A 20,853-nucleotide genomic window follows, 5' to 3' on the forward strand; every position below is an offset into this window, starting at 1 on the left:
TGGTCTCGTTCTGTGCGGTATCATTATCATTCTATAATTACATTAAAATAGTTACGTACAATTAGAAGGCTAGTATGACAGATGCGATTCTCAGAATGCAAAAAATGATAGATTTACAAACGCAGCTCTTTACAAGAACCAAACTTGTCCACAAAACTACCCACACAGACATCGCATCTTTAAAACAGGCCTCCTATCCTAATTGAAAATTGGTTATTTATGACGCTCTCCTGTTTGTATTTTCTTCCTATTTCACGATTTGGTTGCGTTCAAAGACTTCCGTCATTTCTCTTCCTAAAACATCACACTTTCTCTCCACCCCAGCTTGTTTTCAACAGAATAAACTCACAACGGCCAGTTTCCGGACTGACATCTGCTCTACCTACTCACAATCCTGGAAGGATGGGGGTGGTGTTGGGGAGAGAGGGTGGGCGGTGTCGCGTCACGGTTTAGCGCGCATTTTGATTGGACAATCTTGTCTCATTTCTTTCTCGGGGACTGTGAGCGTCAGTGGGAAGATCCTCCTCGCCGATTGGTCCCCTTTTCGGGAGAGGGCGTGGTTTTGTCTGAAAAATGCATCGATCTTCCGGTTCCAAAGGGGAGGAAAGAGAAGGGAAGAAGGCGGAGCTACTGGATGATTAGCAGGCGCAGCGAGCGCAGCGCAGAGGTTGCTGGGATTGTCAAAACAAGCCGCATCCGTCGGTTCGAAGGCTTGAACCCGCACAGGCGAAGCCGCCATCTTGGAAAGTCGGGCTTGTTGCTGTTCTTTCCCGCCGAGCTCTCTGCATATACAGATCCATATTTTAAACTAAAGTAAATACTTCATATCACCGCCGTCCTCCTACGTTATTCGCAACAAATACCCTCTCCCGCTTTAATAACTACGTACAATAGATTTATGAAACCGCTGGGTACGTATCAATTTATATTTTTTCTCTCTATTTTATTTCACAGATAAGGAAGAAGGGAGTTTGTACTGCGGCCGGGCCCTGTTACTGTGTGTTTTAGCTCCTGTAACTGGCAGAGCGGAGGTTGTTGCTGTCCCATTAATGTTCCTTACCCCTCCCGCTTTTCTATTGGGGAAGCCTAATGGGCAGGAGCTCTCTTATAAACTGAGTATTTGTGTTTTTTTAAAGTATCTGACCAATCTCTTTCTAATATATTTGTCCGCATGTGACAGATTTGATTCATTTTTAAGTTGTTTTTAGAGCGAAGGTTCAGGTTGTCAAAACATAATCTGTTGTGACAACAGTACAGGTTTGACACCACACAAAATTTACCTCTGAACAGCTACTTTATTTTAATAAATATCTTTAATTGTGTAGCCATGTATTTTGTTTTAATTTGCTAGTTGTAGCAAATTGAAATGGAAGATCTTTGGTTTTCTGGAATAACTAGTTTTGCACTTAGGAAATTGCCATTTTGTCGCTAACTTGTCTGCTGGTGTGAAATGCACTCTATAGGATATTAAATTATGGGTTGATCTAGATTTGCTGTGTCATGCTATTTAAAAGTTTACAGTTTGGAATTTTAAATGGAATTATGACTTGAGAAAATGTTTTCTTGCCTGGCAAGCTGTCACCAATTTATAATGTATGTTTAATATTTAAAAATGATCAGTCCTGGAAGTATGGTGTTTATATATTTCTTATACTGCCTTGTAATGCATATTCAATAGGCAACACCATTAAGCAACTATAAATATTAAACTATGCCTTCTATGCTTAATTGGTAACTTTTTTTCAAAACTAAAGCCAGATTATGAATGTTGAATCAAATTGATCTTGATTTGTTGGACAAATTAAGATCTAAAGCCCACAATTGTTTTGTAGCAGAACATCATGGTGATGTTCATTAGGTGAAATGCAAGTTTCAGTTTGTAGTAAAAATGTTTTTGAAAATAATGTATGACTCCTGAATGTTTAAAGTCTTGGAAATTAACTTTAATGTATAAGATAAATCCTGGATTTAGACTTGAGTATTTTGTGCCATATTTACACTTTTATAGTGAAATTCAGCATCAAATTCCCAGTGAAGATTAGTCAGAGTCAACTGCCCATAGAGACCCACCCATAATGATGTGGTCTAGTTAGGTCACGTGTTGGGTCTGTATAAATCCTAGAATGGTTACAGCAAAGAAGGAGGCCATTTGTTCCGTCATGCTTGTGCCGGCTCTCTGCAAAAGCAATTTGGCTCATCCCACTTCCCTATAGCTCTGGTGCTTATCTAATTCCCTTTTGAAAACCATGATTGAATCCATCTCCACCACCCTTTCAAGTGTGTATTCCAGATCTTTTCTGTTTTTTTTTAAAAGGTTTATTTCATGAAAGTGGACTTGGTTCAGAACCCTGTGTGTTGAACTATGATTCCATTAGTTTACTGGGGTTTGACTTTTCCACTCCCTCTTCATTCCCCTGGCCACATAATAAATAATATGATTTTTTTCCTAGGATATATAGAACTAGATTAAAATTCATCTTCTATAACCTCCTTTAAAAATGTAGGAATTGTGTGATGTGTACTTTTGGAGCCTGAGCAGTCCCTATAACCTGACTGATATAATTGAACTTATATTGAATATTCTGTATTAATGCTAGTGGGAGAGATATTGCAAGTGGATCAGACTTGAGTGAACTTTTTTTGTGCATTGCTGCTATAGCCAACTATGATAAGTGAAGCATCAGGTCTTGCATCATAGTTAACCTTAATATGTCTTGCATCCTAACTATAGTAAAGCATAATGGTTGGAAGAACATATTTATATAAAATTTAACAAGAAAAATGAACGTGAGCTTATGGTTTTAATTTCTTCATCTTTTGCGTTCACTTGCTCATCCTTATGGCCTTTTTGCTGGAACTGATTTGACTGAATTGCAACTGTTTTTCTGTACTTGTATACATTGTACAGAGTATTATATATAAGAACGTGTTACCCCATTTATGAATTTTAAATTGTGCTCTTGGAGCAATTTTCAGTTGTTTGCCCACAAACATTTTATGTGGGAAGTTCCTTTTTGTCTGGCATGATATTCTGATTCTTCTGTTCTGACCTTCCATCATGCTTTGTATTTCAGAGATTCCAACTCTAAACTGGATTGGTTGCAAGCAAATTAATGCTTTGACTCATTGACCTTTGAACTTGCAGCCTTAATGTTGAAAATCACTTTGTACCCTATCTTGGTTCAGAAACAGCTATGCAAACTAAAATAATAGATTTTTCAAAATATCTTACTTAATCTTAATTTCTATATTTAAGTTTAATTAGATATATTTTCAGGAAATATGCTTAAATTTTTTTGCTTGCTTGGACAGTTGGAGTTTGCTTACAACATTGTAATGTTCTATAATTGCTGATGTCTTGCTACTTGTGCACATTCTGAACACCATATTCATTGTTTTAAAACTATTTGAGTTCTAATATACTAACAAGCACAAGTTAAATGTGGTTGTTTAGATTTCCTAAACAAAAACTTAATGTAATTGTTATTTAATATTTCATAAAATAGATTTTTTGCTACTGTTGTCCAACTGTAGTACTGATTGTAAACATGAATGTACCATCTTGTTTATGATTACCTGACTTACAACTTTCTACTGAATTGTTATAATATTGAAATGAGATGAATCAAAGCAATTCATGCTTAACGATTAGAAATTGTGGCTGTCAAAACATAGATCCAAAAATCTGTCAATATGGGATGCCGAGTTGAAGGTGCAGCAAAGTGTTTGAAGCTCCTTTCATTGTTCTGTTTCTTTTCCCTTCTCATGAATCTTCAATTCAATGCTGAAGCGCAGTCTCAAGCCACTTGTTAGTACCAGGGTGTTATGGTCAAATATGAATGCTGATACTAAGGTTGTAAGGCTATTTCACTTGGTGTGTCACAGCTGAGCATGATCATGTTCTTGCTCAACATCATCCATGTGTGCATTTCAGGCTTTATTGGATAGCAATCAGGTTCTTTTTTTCTCCCTCCCTTAACGTAGAATGCCAATGCCAAATGCAGATTCCTTACCACCAACCAGCTTTGATCAGTTGACTAAATTTAGGCTGGTGATTGAACGTATGACATTCCTGGTCTTTATAGAGCAGCTAATTACTAAATAAACTTGGTGAACAATCAGGAAACTGCATTTTTTTTAAATTATGGAAAGTGGGGGGGTGTGGTGGTTGTGGCATGGAGGTGCAGATACTTTTCTTCACTAGTCAGAAATTTACATTTTACTTATTTCCCTGTCTTGTGGGAATGGTTATTTTGGCCCTCCATCAGTTAATTCTTCAGCTGCCAGTGATGACTTTCTCTAGCATTACAATGCAAATTAATTTGATTTTGAACATCAAAGCCAGGAAAAATAAATGCCACTGTTTATCCTGTACTAAATGTTATTATTTGTAATATTTCTATCATTGATTTTGGATGAATGAATTGCTAATGTCTGTGATCCAAACTGCTAAGTATCTAAGAAAGGAAGTAAAGTTTTTAAGTAGAACTGTGTATGTTTAAAAAAAAATCTCTTGAGCATTTTGCATAATTTTAAGTGGAGGCCCATGGTCCTGTATTTTTGTTTCACTGTCAAATTCTCACCCTTACCCTTAGTTATATTAATTAAAATTAACTTCTTAATGGAATTTTTCATTTGAGTGAAAATGTATTTTTTTGTGAACTAATTGAATGGAGCAGTCTTTCCAATCCCCCACTTTGATGTCCTCAGGTTCAAGGGAGTTTAAAAAGGAAATAAAATTACACTTTCTCTCTGTTTGGATCACATTGTCATAAGTTAGCTCCTAGCCATGTGGTTAATTGTGAAACCAGATGTGATGATTAACATTTTTGATTTGTAAGTAGAAAATGAGCAGTTACCATTCAATAGGCAAAGGAGTAGATGTTTCAGTAAATGTACACCAAGTATGTTTACATGTGGTATGAATGTATGTAAGATGTGTTTTACTAAAAATTTAGTGCATGTATTTAAAATTGTCACCTGTGGCTTGTCAGTGACCTCTGTTGGATAACACTGAACTAGTAGAAAGCAAAATGATGCTAACTTGGGAATTGTAAACATTTCTATTTAATTCTCAAAATAAACAGCACCTGTCAGTTTTGAAACCCTTCCACTTTTCATTCTGAAATTAAGTTTCTGACATTTTTTGCCAAATTCCTTTTGCACAAAATATCATTGGCTATGAGCTTGAATTCTCTCCACCTCATGCCCCATTGCCAGTAAATGTTCTGCCTGTTGCTTTGTTTCAATCCATTTGTAATACAAAATATTGATGCAGTGTTGTTTACATTGAATCAATTTATTTGGTTACAACGTGGATCTGGTGAAGGACAGTATTTGCTGGACCAGTGTGTGGAAAGTTTATTGATTTTTTTTTTAACCACAAAGTAAAACTTTTACCAGTAACAGGACACACTTTTATAATTGTCAATATTTGTGTTTAGAAAGATGACCTTAGAATAATTTTTCATACAAATTCATTTTTCATGTTTACAATTTCTGTATGGCAATTCAAAATTAGTCCTATTTGTTGTACTTCATATTCTATTTTAAAATGATTCACATTTATGGGATTTGATCTCAGAAACTAATCATCAGCGCCAGAAAAGGATGGAAAATTGGAAAGTAACCAATTGTTTTGTTATACCACTCACAATAATCTCTGCATTCTGAACTTTTACTTCTAAACTTGGGTAAGGTGTACAGTCTTCCTTCGTGCATTGCTGAGTAGATATAGCATTTTACAGCACAGGCACTGGTGACCTGCACACAATATCTTTTAAAATGTTCCTTCCATTGCTTTGTAGTTTCAAACTAAACTTCTGACATCTTCATACTTTTGATCATTGTCTCATTTATGCACTCTAGTGACAGATTGACCTTATCAAAACTCCTGATAATTTTCAACACCTATCATCTGCTCCTCTTAGAACATTTTAATAATGAGAAGATCCCAATTTCTCCAACTGGTTCTGTAATTAAAGTAATCTTAAAGGCTATTGAAATTTCAAGGGGGCTAGAATGCAAAAATTATGAAGTTGTGCTTCAGTTGACCTGATCTTGATCTGACCTCATCTGGAGTATGGTAATTAATTCTGGAAACTGCACTTCAAGAAGGATACATTGTCACGCAGCTTGCCCCACGTCCAGTGCTGGATGAGCAGAAATTTCCTTGAGCTAAATATTGGGAAGACCAAAGTCATTGTCTTTGGTCCCCACTACAAACTTCATTCCTTAGCCACCAACTCTATCCCTCTCCCTGGTAACTGTTTAGGGTTGAGCCAGAAAGTTTGCAACTTTGGTTGACCTCAAAGCCAGCTTCCAACCACACATCCATGCCATCACTAAGACCATGTTCTTCCACTTCTGTAACATTGCTCAACTCTGCCTCCGTTCATCTGTTGAGACACTCATCCATGCCTTTGTTAGCTTAAAATAGGACAATTGAAATGAACTTCTATCTTCTGCTCTCCATGACTAAAAGTCATGCAAAACTCTGTTGACCTATCCTAACTTGCATTAAGTCCCATTCACCCATTACACCTGTGTTCGCCAACCTATGTTGGTTCTCAGTTAAGCAGTGCCTCACTTTTTAAATTTTCACCTTTGTTTTCAAATCTCTCCATGGCCTAGCCCCTCTCATTTATGTAGTTTCCTACAGTCCTCTGACATCTGCATCCCTTAATCTTCAGTTTCATCACTTCACCATTTGTGGTCATGACTTCATCTGTCAAGGCTCTAAGCTCTGGAATTCCCTGTCTATCCCTTTGACTTCCTTTAACAAAAACTTATATTAAAGGCACAATTTAAATAGAGTAAAATTTCCAAGGCGCTTCACAGGAGCATTATTAAATTAAATGTGACATTGAGGCACATGCTAGGTCAGATGACTAAAAGCTTGGTCAAAGAGGTAGGTTTTAAGAAATGCCATAAAGGAGGAAAGCGAGGTAGAGAGGTGTAGGGAGGATTTTTCCGAGTTTAGGGCCTAGGCAGCTGAAGGCGTGGCCACCTAAAGATGAAGTGATTAAGATCGGGGATGCGCAAGAGGCCAGAATTGGAGGAGTACAGAATTTTTATTATTATTTGTTCATGGACTGAGGGCATCACTGGCTAGGCCAGCATTTATTGCCCATCTCTAATTGCCCTTGAGATGGTGGTAAGCCGCAGTCCATGTGTTGTAGATACACTCAGTGTTGTTGGGGAGTTCCAGGAATTTGATCCAGTGACAATGAAGGAATAGTGATTTATTTCCAAGTCAGGATGGTGTGACTTAGAGGGGAACTTGCAGGTAGTGATGTTCCCATGCATCTGCTGCCCTTGTCCTTCTAAGTGGCAGAGGTCTTGGGTTTGGAAGGTGCTGTCCAAGGAACCTTGGTGAGTTGTGGCAATGCATCTTGTAGATGGTACACACTGCTGCCACTGTTCGTTGGTGGTGGATGGAGTGAATGTTGAAGGTGGTGGATGGGATGCCAATCAAATGGGTTGCTTTGTCCTGGATGGTGTCAAGCTTCTTGAGTATTGTTGGAGCTGCACTCATCTAGGCAAGTGGAGAGTATTTCATCACACTCCTGACTTGTCTTGTAGATGGTGGACAGGTTTTGGGGAGTCAGGAGATGAGTTACTCGCTGCAGAATTCTAAATCCCTAACCTGTTTTTGTAGCCACAGTATTTAAATGGTTAGTCCAGTTCAGTTTCTGGTCAATGGAAAGCCCCCAGGATGTTGATAGTGGAGGATTTAATGTTGGTAATGCCATTGAACGTCAAGGGGAGATGTTTGGATTCTCTCTTGTTGGAGATGGTCATTGCCTGGCACTTGTGTGGTTGAATGTTACTTGCCACTTGTCAGCCCAAGCCTGAATGTTGTCCAGGTCTTGCTGCATTTGGACATGGGCTACTTCAGAATCTAAAGAGTCACAAATGGTGCTGAACATTGTGCAATCATCAGTAAACATCCCCACTCTGACCTCATGATGGAAGGAAGGTCATTGATGAAGCACCTGAAGATGGTTGGGCCTAGGACAAGACCCTGAGGAACTCTGGGTGGGGTGGTTTATGTGGCTGGAGGACATTACAGGGATAGAAGGGTGAGGTCATTGATGGATTCAAAAACAAAGATAAGAATTTTTGAATTCAAGACATTGCCTGACCAGGAGACAAAGCAGCCAGTGTAGGTCAGCAAGCAGGGGAAAGATAGGTGAATAAACAGGACAGCAGAGTTTAGGATTACTTCAAGTTTGTGGAGGGTGGAATGTAGGAGACCAGCTTGGAGAGAATTGACAGTCGAGTCTAGGGCTAACAAAGGCACGATTGATGGTTTCAGCAGCAGATGAGCTGTGATAGGGCGAAGTCGGGTGATGTTACAGAGAAGCAAACGGGCAGGCAGCCTTGCAATTGTGTGAATATGAGCTTGGAAGTGGATTGTAAATGTTAGGACTTCTCTCCCTCAGGGGGCAGTGGAGGCTGGGTCATTGAATATATTCAAGGCTGAGTTAGACAGCCTCTTGATTGACAGGGGAGTTGATGGTTATGGGAGAGAGGCAGGAAAGTGGAGTTAAGACCGCATCAATTCAGCCATGATCTTATTAACAAGTAGAGGAGGCTCAGGCAGCCGAATGGCTTACTCCTCCTATTTCTGAGCTCCTAATGAAGCTCATCCCTGGGTCAAATGTGACACCAAGATTGCGAACAGACTGGCTTAATCTGACACTTGCCAGGAAGGGGGATGGAGTAGCTAGAGAATGGAGTTTGGAGCAGGGACAAATAATGGTTCTGTCTTCCCAATGTTTAAAACACTCCTGTAAAAAATGCTACTTTTAACTGTACTTTTGGTCATCTGTCTATTAGCCCAGATCTGAGGAGTGGCAATCATCGGTGGGTTGTCACTCCAGTCGAACATTCCCCCAACTCTACGCTGCTGTGCATTTCTTCCGAGACCTTCCAAGTCTGGCTTTCCCAGAAATGCGGAGAACAGCAGCCCTCAGGGCTCCATTGCAGCAGAGTAGAGTTGGAAGAAAGATAAGACATGCCCCCTTTTTATGGCACTAGCTGCCGGTAGGGTGGTGAGGTGGGTATGTAGCTGATGGGTTGTTTAGGTGTTTAGTCTAGAGGGGGAAGGTTGAGCTTGGGGGTTAGTCAAGGAACGAGGAGGGGCTGGTCAGGGAAGGCTGGTGTTAATTATTGGGAAGTCAGTTCTGTGGTTACCCAGATGTTAGACTAGGTTTTAATCTCTTTTAACATTTCCTGGGTAATTGCCCAGGTAACTACATTAGAACTATCCAAAGTCTCTGACTCTAGCTCAGACTGAGACATTTGCTGAATGTCCTGGGGAGCAGGGGAATTGCCCAGCAGATGTTGAAACTTTGCAGATAATTCCCATGTAGGCTAGCACATCAGGACTTCCATAGGGTCCTGACAAGCTTCTCAACTGACTATTCGGAAACTGGAAGATTGGACCAATATCTCCTTTTGTGGCTGAGTATCAATTTTTTTTTGATACGCTCCTGTGAAGTGCTTTGGGAGCTTCTCTTTTAGTTAAAGGTCCTATATATGTTCAAGTTGTTATATTGACCTTGGAGAAGGTGCTGTGCAGATATACTAGACTGGTGCAGGGGCGTAAAGGATTACATTATTAGGAGAGGTTACCTTAACTTTACTTTTATTCCATTGGCCCAGATTTTGCGATCAGTGAAAAAGTGACAGCGCTCACTGCTGACCTACAGAATCATAGAATGGTTACAGTACAGAAAGAGGTCATTCAGCCCATCATTGTCTGAAAGAGCGATCCACCTAGTGCCACTCTGCCGCCTTCTCCCTGTTAACTTGCACATTCTTCCTTTTCAGATAATCAAATTTTCTCTTGAATGCCTCGATTGGACATGCCTCCACCATACTCTAAGGCAGTACATTCCAGATCCTCACTAATTGCTGCGTGAAAAAGTTTTTCCTCATGTCGCCTTTGCTTCTTTTGCCGGTTACTTTAAATCTGTGCCCTCTGGTACTTTATTCTTGTCTCTCGCCTCCTCCTCCTCCTCCTCCTCCTCTCTCTCTCTCTCTCTCTCTCTCTCTCTCTCTCTCTCTCTCTCTCTCTCTCTCTCTCTCTCTCTCTCTCTCTCTCTCTCTTTCCCCCCCCCCCCCCACCACCCACCCAACCTCTCCAACAGCAGTTACTCCCCATCTATTCTGTCCAGAGCTTTCATGATTCAAATCTCCTCTCAACCTTGCCTTCCCCAAGGAAAACAGTCCCAGCTTCTCCAGTCTATGTATGTGACTTAAGTTCTTCATCCCTGGAACCATTCTCCTGAATTTTTCTGTGCCCTGTCTAATACCTTCATGTTCTTCCTAAAGTATTGTGCCCAGAATTGCACATGTACCTCCATTTGTGGTCAAACCAATGATTTCTGCAAGCTTATCATAACTTCCTTGCTTTTGTCATCCTATGCCCCAACTGATACCTGGGATGCTGAATGTTTTATTAATCACACTCTCAACCTTGTCCTGCCTCCTTCACCAACTTATGCGCATATACTCCCAGTTCCTGCACCCCTTTTAGAATTGCACCTTTTATTTACTATTGTCTCTCCCTATTCTTTTCTACCAAAATAAATTGCTTTGTGCTTCTCTGCAATTTTTCATTTGCCACTTGTCTTCCTATTCCACCAACAAATCTTTTGAACTTGTACACTATCCTCCTCAGTTCTCAATACTTCCAAGTTTTGTATCATTCCTACATTTGAAATTGTGCCTCGTACACCAAGGCCTAGGCCATTAATATGTATCAGGAAGACCAGTGGCCCTAACACTGACCCCTGAGGAACTCTATTATAAACCTTCCTCCAGTGTGAAAAATAACTGTTAACCATTACTCTTTGCTTCCTGTCACTCAGCCAATTTCATATCCATGTTGCTGCTGTTCTTTTTATTTCTTGAACTCTGACTTTGCTCTCAAGCCTGTTTATCAAATACCATTTGGAAGTCCATCAACAGCATTACCCTCATCAAACCACGTCTTCAACAAAACTCCAAGTTTACTATTAACAAATCCATACTGGCTTTTCTTAATTAAACTGTATTTGCCCAAGTAATTTTTAATTTTATTCCAAATTATCATTTCTAGAAGTTTTCACACCACCAAGATTAGACTGACTGGTCTGTTGTTGCAGGGCTTATCTTTGTACTTTTTTTTGTATAAGGGTATAACTTTTGCAATTCTCCATTACTCTGGCATTACCCTTTAATCTAAGGAAGACTGGAAAATTGTGGCCAGTACCTCTGCAATTTCCACTTTCACTTCCCTCAGTATTCTTGAATGCATCTCATTTGGTTCTAGAGCCTTAATAACTTTTAAGTGCGGACAGACTATCCAATAACACCGCCTTATCAATCCTAAACCATTCAAGTGTCTGAATTACCTCCCTTTTCACCATTACCTCTGCGGTAGCATCTTCCTTGATAAGGCTTATGCAAAGTATAAATTTAGTACCTCAGCCATACTCCCAGCCTCCATGCGTAAATGCTCTTTTGGATCCCTAATTGGCACCACTCCTCCTTTTATCATCCTTCTACTATTTATATATCTATAGAAGACTTTTGGATTCTCTTATGTTAGTTGCCAGTCTCTTCGCATACTCTCTCTTTTGCTTTCCTTATTTGTGTGTTCACTTCACCTCCAAACCTTCTACATTCAGCGCAGTTCTCAGTTGTATTATCCACCTGACATCTGCCATAAGCAAACTTCATCTTAATCTCTATCTCATCATCCAGGGACCTTGGGATTTGTTTGCCCTTAACTATGCCTGAGCTATCACTTCTTTAAAAGCAACCCATTGTCCAGTTACAGTTTTGTCTACCAACTTTTGGATCTGACTCAAATAAAGCGAAATTATTCTTACCCCGTTGAAGTTGGCTTTCCCTCAGTTAATTAATCTTATTCTGGATTGTTCCTTGTTCTTTTCTATAGGCAACTTAAACCTTATGATACAATGATCACTGTCCCCTAAATGTTGCCCTGTTGATACTTGATCCACTTAACCCACCTAATTTCATGATCCAGGTCTCGCAATGCCTCCTTTCTCTTTGGACTGGAAACTCTAGGAATTCTTGCCCTTTACACTGCTATTTTCCCAGTCTTTATTCGGATGATTAAATTACCCCATTATAACTATTCGATAATTCTTGCACTTCTCTAATTTTCCTTGCATATTTGTTCCTCTACATCTTTCCCACGAGTTGGCTGCATATCGATTACATTAAGCAATGCAATTGCATCTTTTTTTTGTTCCTTAGTTATAGCCAAATAGATTCTGTCCTTGACCCCTCTGGGACATCCTTTTGAGCACTGCAATGATTTCCTTAATCAATACTGTTGCTTCTCCCCTATACTACCTTTCCTGAACACCTTGCTCTGCAGCTGTTTATTAACACCCTTGACCCTGGCACCAGGGAGGCAACATACCATCCTGAATCTGCGGCTGCAGGAACACCTGTCTGTTTCCCCTAACTATTGAATCTCCAATAACTATTTCTCTTCCAGTCTTCTTTGTGACCCTCTGTAAAGCTGAGCTACCTGTGGTGCTATGGGTTGGCTCTGGCTGCACTCCCAAGATAAACCATCATTTTCATCAACATTCAGAGCTGAATACTGGTTAGCGAGCAAGATGCATTCACGGGGCTCCTACAATACCTGCCTGTTTCTTAACTACCCACTGGTCACCCATTTCCCCTCTCCCTGCATACTCCTAACCTGCGTGGTGACCAGATAACTCAGCATGATATTCACAAAGCTCTCAACCTCATAGATTTGCTGCAGTGATGGCAACTACTGCTTGAGCTCCAAAACCTGGAGCTTGATCTGTTGTAACTGACAATACTTCATGTACATACAGTTATTCAGGACACAGGATGCATTCTGGAATTCCCACATAGCACAGGATGTGTACTCAAGAGGTTTGAAGCTGCCCTGCCATTCCTCTATCTATTAGATTGCACTGCTAATTACCCTGACTGCTTAAAGACTCACCAGCTTCTTGCTTCCCTTTTGTTGATGCCACTTATAAGGAAGATAATTGAATGTTTTAGTTAACCCTTTTTTAAAATTGAAAATTTTAGCTCCTTAGACTTAACTCCTTAACATTGTTGAAAGAGGAATACACTACAATACTTACCAGCCAATCAACTTATGACCTTCCTGCAAAGCCACAGTTCTGATCTTTTTTTCTCATGTTTTCAAACTCCAAAGCACCCTGGTCTGCTGTTGCTGTCGAGTTTCTCCTTGGGTAACTTGTTGATGAAAGTTGACTGCAAAGATCTAGTGAACTCTGATGTGAACTTTGCTGACATTGATTTCATTCTGGTGTCAGCTCAATGGGATGTTCAGGATCCACGACAGTAGTGCAAACAAGTAGGCTAGGCAACCAATCACATTGAAGAATTTTCATAAACTGCAAACTAGGAAGTTAAAAGCACTTAATATTCCTCTTCAATCATTTTACAGGGACATTACAATAATAAGATTTGAACATACACCACTGAACATCAAGCCATTGATTCCAGGACTGTCATTGACCTCCTCCTCTGGAAATCTTCCCTCCACAGCTTCCAACCTCATAGACACCCAAGCCCTTTATAGCCTGCTTCTACCTCCTTTGCAAAATCCACAAACAGGAGTGTCTTGGCAGATGCATCATTTCAGCCTGGTCCTATCCCACTGAACTCATTTCTTCCTTTCTTAACTCCATTCTCCCCTTGTCCAGTCTCTTCCCACCTACATTCATGATTCCTCTGATGCCCTACGTCATATCAACAATTTCCAGTTTCCTGGCCCTAACTGCCTCTTCTTCACTATGGATGTCCAATCCCTCTAAGCCACAATACCCCACCAGGGTGGTCTGAGAGCTCTCTGCTTCGTCCTTGAACAGAGGCCCGAACAATCCCCATCCACCACCACTATCCTCTGCCTGGCTGAACTTGTTCTCTCACAACAATTTCTCCTTTAACTTGCCTCACTTCCTACAAATAAAAGGTGTAGCTACAGGATTCCCGGATGGCTCCTTCACTTGTCCTTTTGTGGGGTATGTGGCAGTTTGACTTAGGCTCCCCTCCCACAACTTTTTTTTTTCTGGTAAATCGATGACTGTATTGGTGCTGCTTCATGCTCTCATCTGGACCTGGAGAATTTATCTTTGGGGTTTTTTTTTTCGCCTCTGATTTCCACCCTTTTCTCAAGTTCACATGGCTCATCTCTGACACTTCCCTTCCCTTCCTTGACTCCTCTGTCCATTTCTGGTGATAGACGGTGTCCACCGATATGCTTTACAAGCCCACCGACTCCCACAGCAACCTTGACTACAGCTCTTCTCACCCTGCTTCCTGTAAGGACTCCATCCCATTCTCCCTCTGCGTCTGTCGCATCTGTTTTGATGTTTCTAGTTTCCAAAATGGTGCTTCTGATATGCATTCCTTTTTCCTGAGTTGAGTCCCCCCTCCACTGTGGATGACAGGGCTCTCAACTACATCCAACCCATATGCTGCACCTGTGTCCTCTTGCACCCCTTCCCCTCCCTCCCAGCACCATGATAGGCTTCCCCTTGTCCTCATTTTTCACCCAAACAGCCTCCGCATTCAAGGAATTATCCTTTGCCATTTCCGCCAACTCCAGCATGATGCCACCACCAAACACATCTTCCCCTTCCCCCTGCTGTTAGCATTCCATAGGGACTGTTCCTCCATGACACCCTGGTCCGCTCCTCCATCGTCCCAAAACCTCATCCCATGCAATTGCAGAAGGTGCAATGCCTGCCCCTTTACCTCCTCCTTCACTTTCAAGGCCTCAAACACTCCTTTCAGGTGAAGCAGTGACTCACTTGCGCTTCATTCAATTTGGTCTACTGTATTCACTGTTCACAATGCGGCCCCCTCTACATTAGGGAGACTAAATGCAGACTGGGCAACTGTTTTGCAGAACACCTTCGCTCAGTCCGTAGACATGACCTGGACCTTCCTGTTGCTTATCAATTCACCACGTTCCTCTCATGCTCACATTTCCGTCCTTTGCCTGCTGCAATGTTCCAGTGAAGCCCAGCGCAAACTGGAGGAACAGCACCTAATCTCCTGATTAGGCACTTTACAGCCTTTTGGATTTGACATTGAGTTCAACAACTTCAGACCATTAACTCTGTCTTCCATTTTGATTTTAAGAAAGATTTCCCAACTCTTCCTAGAGGCCATCTGTAACTGGTTCTTATGTTTTACTTTCACAGAGTGCTGACCCTTGTTCTGCTACTAACACACTCTGCTATCTTACCTTTATGCCACTATTAGCAACTTCTTTAGCATTTAACACTACCATTAACACTCAGTTTGTCTTGTGTCCATGTCATCTTTGTCAAATCTCTCCTGAGCTCCCACCTATCCCTGACCTTATATTTTGCTCCACCCACCCCCTTCTCAACAGGATAAAACCCATCACATTTCTACCTCTCTTCAGCTCTGAAGAAGAGTCACACAGAATCAATATGTTAACTCTTTTCTCCCTCCACAGATGTAGCCAGACCTGTTGAGTTTTTTTGAGTATTTTCTGTTTTAATTTCAGATTTCCAGCATCTGCAGTATTTTGCTTTTATTCTGGATTTCTGTGTTTAATTACATGTATGAATGTCAGAAGGTAGTTTTTTTAAATTCATTCAAGGGGTGAAGGCTTTGCTGGCTAGACCACTATTTATTGCCCTTCCCCAGTTGCCCTTGAGAAGCTGATGGTGAGCTGCCACCTTGAAATGCTTTAATGATAGCAAATGCTGACAAGTTTGCTGCCACAAAATAACTGCAAAATCAGCACCTGTCTGTGTAGAGGGTCGACAGATAACCTAATCAAGATATTTAAAACAACAAAATAATTCGGTAGAAAAACTTCTTTCCTTTGAGAATTTAGACCAGGGGGTTGCAATCTTATAATTAAATTCAGGAGTGAACTTAAAGCAAAGGGCAGTGGAAATTTGAAGCTTTATCAACAAAGCAGTGGATGCTGAATTTTAGAAGACAGAGATCGATAGTATTTTGTTAGTTAATTGTAGCAAAGGCTATGGATCAAAGGTGCGTAAATGAAGTTGACATCCAGATTAGCCATGATCTGAATTGCAGAACAAGGCTACCCCTGTTCCTGCCATCCTTGATATCATGTGGAATCTCTCTTACACTTGCATGGTCTTGATGTCCTTTGTAAAGTTTGGCACCCAATATGGAACAAATTCTAGCTGTGGCCAGACAAATGATTGGTACAGGTTTGTCTTTGCTTTTGTACTGTTAATAAAATTTTTACATTTTAACAGCTTTAGAGCTTCAACTTTAAAGATTTGAATATCTGAAATCCTGAAAATCTCATTCCTGTACTTAGTTTTACCAGTTAATGTATGTTTTCTCCTGTTTTCCAAAATGCATCACCTCTAATATTTCTGGGCAGATCATCAAATAAAATTCAATCCGCTAAACTGTGTTCTGAAGTTTTTTCATTGTCTTCAGTTTTTTATTCATGTATAAGGGCTTCCCTGGCTAGGCCAGCATTTATTGCCCATCCCTAGTTGCCCTTGAGAAGGTGGTGGCGAGCTGCATTTCTTGAACCGCTGCAGTCCATATGGTTGAGGTACACCCACGATGTTGTTAGAAAAGGAGTTCGAGGATTTTGGCCCAGCAACAGTGAAGGAATGGCGATATATTTCCAAGTCAGAATGGTGAATGACTTGGAGGGGAACTTCCAGGTGGTCGTGTTCCCATCTGTCTGCAGCCCTTGTCTTTCTAGATGGTAGTGATCGTGGGTTTGGAAGGTGCTGTCTAAGGAGCCTTGGTGAATTCCTGCAGTGCACCTTGTAGATGGTGCACACTGCGGCTACCGTGCGTCAGTGGTGGTGGGAGTAAATATTTTTGGATATGGTGCCAATCAAGCAGACTGCTTTTTGTCATAGAGATCTAAGCACAGAAAAAGGCCCTTTGGCTTGTCAAGTCTGCGCCGGTCAAACAAGTACCTAACTATTCTAATCCCATTTTCCAGCACTAGGCCCATAGCCTTGTATGTGATAGCATCGCAAGTGCACATCCAAATACTTCTAATATTATGAGGGTTTCTGCCTCTGCCACCCTTTTCAGGCAGTGAGTTCCAGATTCTACCACCCTCTTGGTAAAAAAAAAATTCTTCCTTGTATCCCCTCTAAACCTCCTGCTTTTGCCTTAAACCTATGCCCACTGGTTATTGATCCCTCCACCAACGGGAAATGTTCCTTCCTGTCTACCCTATCTATGCCCCTCATAATTTTATACACCTCAATCATGTTCTCTCTCTCTCCACCCCCCCCCCACCTCAGTCTCTCCTTGTCCTGGATGGTGTTAAGCTTCTTGAGTGTTGTGGGAACTGCACTCATCCAGGCAAGTAGAGCATATTCTAACCTTATGATGGAAGGAAGGTCATTGATGAAGCAGCTGAAGATGGTTGGACACTACCCTGAGGAACTCCTGCAGTGATGTCCTGGAACTGAGATGACTGACCTCCAGCAATCACAACCATCTTCCTTTGTGCTAGGTATGACTCCAACCAATGGAGAGTTTTCCCCCCTGATTCCCATTGACTCCAGTTTAGCTAGGGCTCCTTGATGCCACACTCGATCACATGCTGCCTTTTTGTCAAGGGCAGTCACTCTACCCTCACCTCGGGAGTTCAGCTCTTTTGTCCATGGTCCCCTTTTTTTGTCATATGCACCCCGATGCCAAAGTTATTGATTCATAGAGAATGATTTTACATAGCACAAATGTTAAATGTGCCGCATATATGAGGACAATATAGTGGCTTATGTGAAGGATTGGAACCGACCCTTGTGTCAACTCAATACTTATCCAGTGTTATTGTATGTAAAGAATTACATATTCTGTTCTTAAATGGGCAAGAAATAAATTTCCCATAGTTTGGCATGAACTGGTAACCATACTCTTGAACTTGTTTGCTACAATAAAGATAGTATACATTACAAAGAATTGATAAGAAATTATAACACAGAAATAGGCTGGTGTTTAAATTTGAAGAGTTCTGTTATTGCATCGCTGGGACTGAGGAGAAACTTCACACTCCAGTTACCTGTACAGTACCTAGTCTATAGACTTTGTGACAGAGTGAGGGAGCAAGTTCTAAAATAAGGGGTGCTACCAGAATTGAAACATGTTATGAGATGAAGTAAGAAATAGTAGTTAGATATTGATAAGTTTAGATTTTAAATGTATACATATAGTGTGTGGAACAGGAATTGAGGGAGACAGAGTTCTGTGGTTTTGAAGCCCAAATAATGAATGAGCTGGGATAGGTGATTGTGATGTATTAGATTTAAGTGCAGAGAGCAAGAGCATGTAGATTGTTGCATTTAGTGCTTGGAAAACAGAAGCGTGCAAAGGAGCAGAGGCTCCAATCGTTGAAGAAATAATAGAAAAAATTGTGATTAAGGAGCAGGATCTTTGCATGGTGGGCTTTGTATAAAACTGCTTTATTCCCTAGTGCTAAATATTACTAAACCAGGAGCAAAAGTAAAGAAAAGGTGTCGTTGTTTTAAACTAGTGTGGCCAAAGAATGGGTAAAACTAATTAACGTTCAATGTATTTTATCTTCACTTTATCCTACTGAAAGTCTGGTGTTGGCTTCGGCTAATATCCTATCAGTTTTCTACTGCATTCCAAAATCAAATTTTTGAACTTAAAAGCTTTTTTTTTTGTAGACTAGTTCAATTGGCCATTTTTTCCCTAGGGTAAGTAGCTCTCGCTGGACTCCCAATTCATTGATGCAAGCAACCTTGTTATTTATGTGACCACTTATCATCTGTAAACCATCAGAATTTTCTGTGGCAGGTTGGAAGGAAAGGCTGGAGGTAGCCTTAAAATTTGACTTTTAATTTCACCATGCATTTACTTTCCCCCTGATGTACAGAGCCAACGTACAGGAAGACTGATTATTTATGCAGGTTAGTGGCATCACTGAATTGGTATCACTGAATATACTTTAGTTTTTGGAAGTTCCTAAAATGTTCAGAATTGTAAGTTGAGGAAGACTGTGGGAGAACAGGGTTTAGTATGATCATCTGTAGAGAGAGAAACAGAGGTAACGTTTCAGATTGATGAGCTGTCATCAGAGCTGCTCTCCTTCCACAGATGCTGCCTGACCTGAGTGTTTCCGATATTTTCCGTTTTTGTTTGACCATTCTACTACTTTGATTCCAAAAGATGAATGGCTTTTGCGCTGGTAGAAAATCTGACTGCATCTACAGCAAATAATACAATACACCTCCTAAATGCAACTAAAGCTTCTCTACAAACTTAAAAAAAATCATTGAATGTTGTTGAACAGAAATGTGCCTTTTTAGCATATCAAATCTCTGTCGCCTGAGAGCGGAAGAAAACTTGTTTTTCCCATTCCAGCTGTGCGTCTTCATTTTAACCTCAAAGCAATGCTTACTCTTGTGTGATTTTCTTTCTCGTTCTAGTCATTCTATGGTCTTTGAGAAAAATTACTGAGTTGTAAACATTTTTGTGTCCATTGAGATTGTTGAACCTTAGTTTGCCTAAAATCCTTGCATTTGACAGGGAGGAGACTGTTATAATAATCAATGATAGTTGTCGGGTCACCAATGCTGAGATTAGCTTTATGTTCCAGATTTATTAATTGAATTCAAATTCCACCAGCTGTCGTGGTGGGGTTTGAACCTGTATCACCAGAGTATTAACCTGGGCCTCTGGATTGCTAGTCCAGTGAGATTACCACTATGCCATCACCATCACCAAAACAGCCCCTTCCAAACCCATAACTGCTACCATCTAGAAGGACAAGGGCAGTAGATACATGGGAACACCACCACCTGAAAGTTTCCCTCCAAGCCACGCACCATCCTGACTTGGAAGTATATTGCTGCTCCTGCACTGTCGCTGGGTCAAAATCCTGGAACTCCCTCCCTAACAGCTCTGCGTGTACCTACACTACATGGAATACAGCAGTTCAAGAAGGCAGCTCACCACCACCTTCTTGAGGGAAATTAGGTATGGGTAATAAATGCTAGCATTGCCTTGAATGAATTTTAAAAAAAGCTAATTCCATCAGTCTGGCTGTGTTTCAAATCCAAGCTTTGGAGGTGAAAGAATAATGCATTCATGTACCATGCCACCGTGTTTTCTGCTTCTTCCTGGAAAAAAACCTTTTTAATGGGAATTGTGGCCTTTTTAAATCTCAAATTTGCGTGTGAGTTTATATTCTACATAAAGTTTGACAGGATGCTGCTGTAATTTGTGGCACTTGCCTCGTATGCAAGTACAGGTAAATTGGATGAAACTGATATTTTACACTAAAGAGAAACATAGGTAAACATTTGACATAGTGTAATAACCAAGGTAAATTATTTGTAATAAGTACATTTATGAATTAATTAGTTTCTGAGTTTACCTTTTTATATATTTCAGTGCTGTTTGTTATCTTTGGATCTATAATGCATTTACAGTAAAGCCACAAGGCTTAGAAAGTGATTGGGGTTGGCAGAGCTAACTGAATAAACTTGGAAAAAACCTGTAAAATACATCAGTGAATTTGTAGGTTTTATGAGTTAAGCTTTGAGAAAATATCTGGCACATTTTGTGTAACCAGCATTAGCTCACTAGATGTTTTAAGGTCAAATTTTTACACGTTTGGGTGTGGTAGTTGTCCATGTTGGAAAATAAAAAAAATAAAATTTGAGATTACTTCATTTGCAATTTCCTTTCTGAATGTCCCTAACATGAAATCTGAGGTAAGGAAATAGTTGAATTTTTTGAGTGCTTTTCTGGATATTATTCATTATGGCAAATTAGCCC

The 20,853-nt window shown here is 40.4% G+C and overlaps 1 protein-coding gene across 4 annotated transcripts in view; it reads left to right on the top strand.

Moving 5' to 3' along the window:
• Positions 1–652: 652 nt before the first annotated feature.
• Positions 653–20,853, top strand: part of ppp6r3 (protein phosphatase 6, regulatory subunit 3) — a 115,964-nt gene continuing 95,763 nt past the window's right edge. For all 4 annotated transcript variants that reach the window (XM_041196850.1, XM_041196852.1, XM_041196854.1 and 1 more), the window contains exon 1: positions 653–911. The gene's annotated coding sequence lies outside the window, so the exon portion shown is untranslated. The remainder of the gene's footprint in view (positions 912–20,853) is intronic.

Source organism: Carcharodon carcharias, chromosome 10 (genome assembly GCF_017639515.1).
Source record: "Carcharodon carcharias isolate sCarCar2 chromosome 10, sCarCar2.pri, whole genome shotgun sequence".
NCBI lineage: Eukaryota > Metazoa > Chordata > Chondrichthyes > Lamniformes > Lamnidae > Carcharodon > Carcharodon carcharias.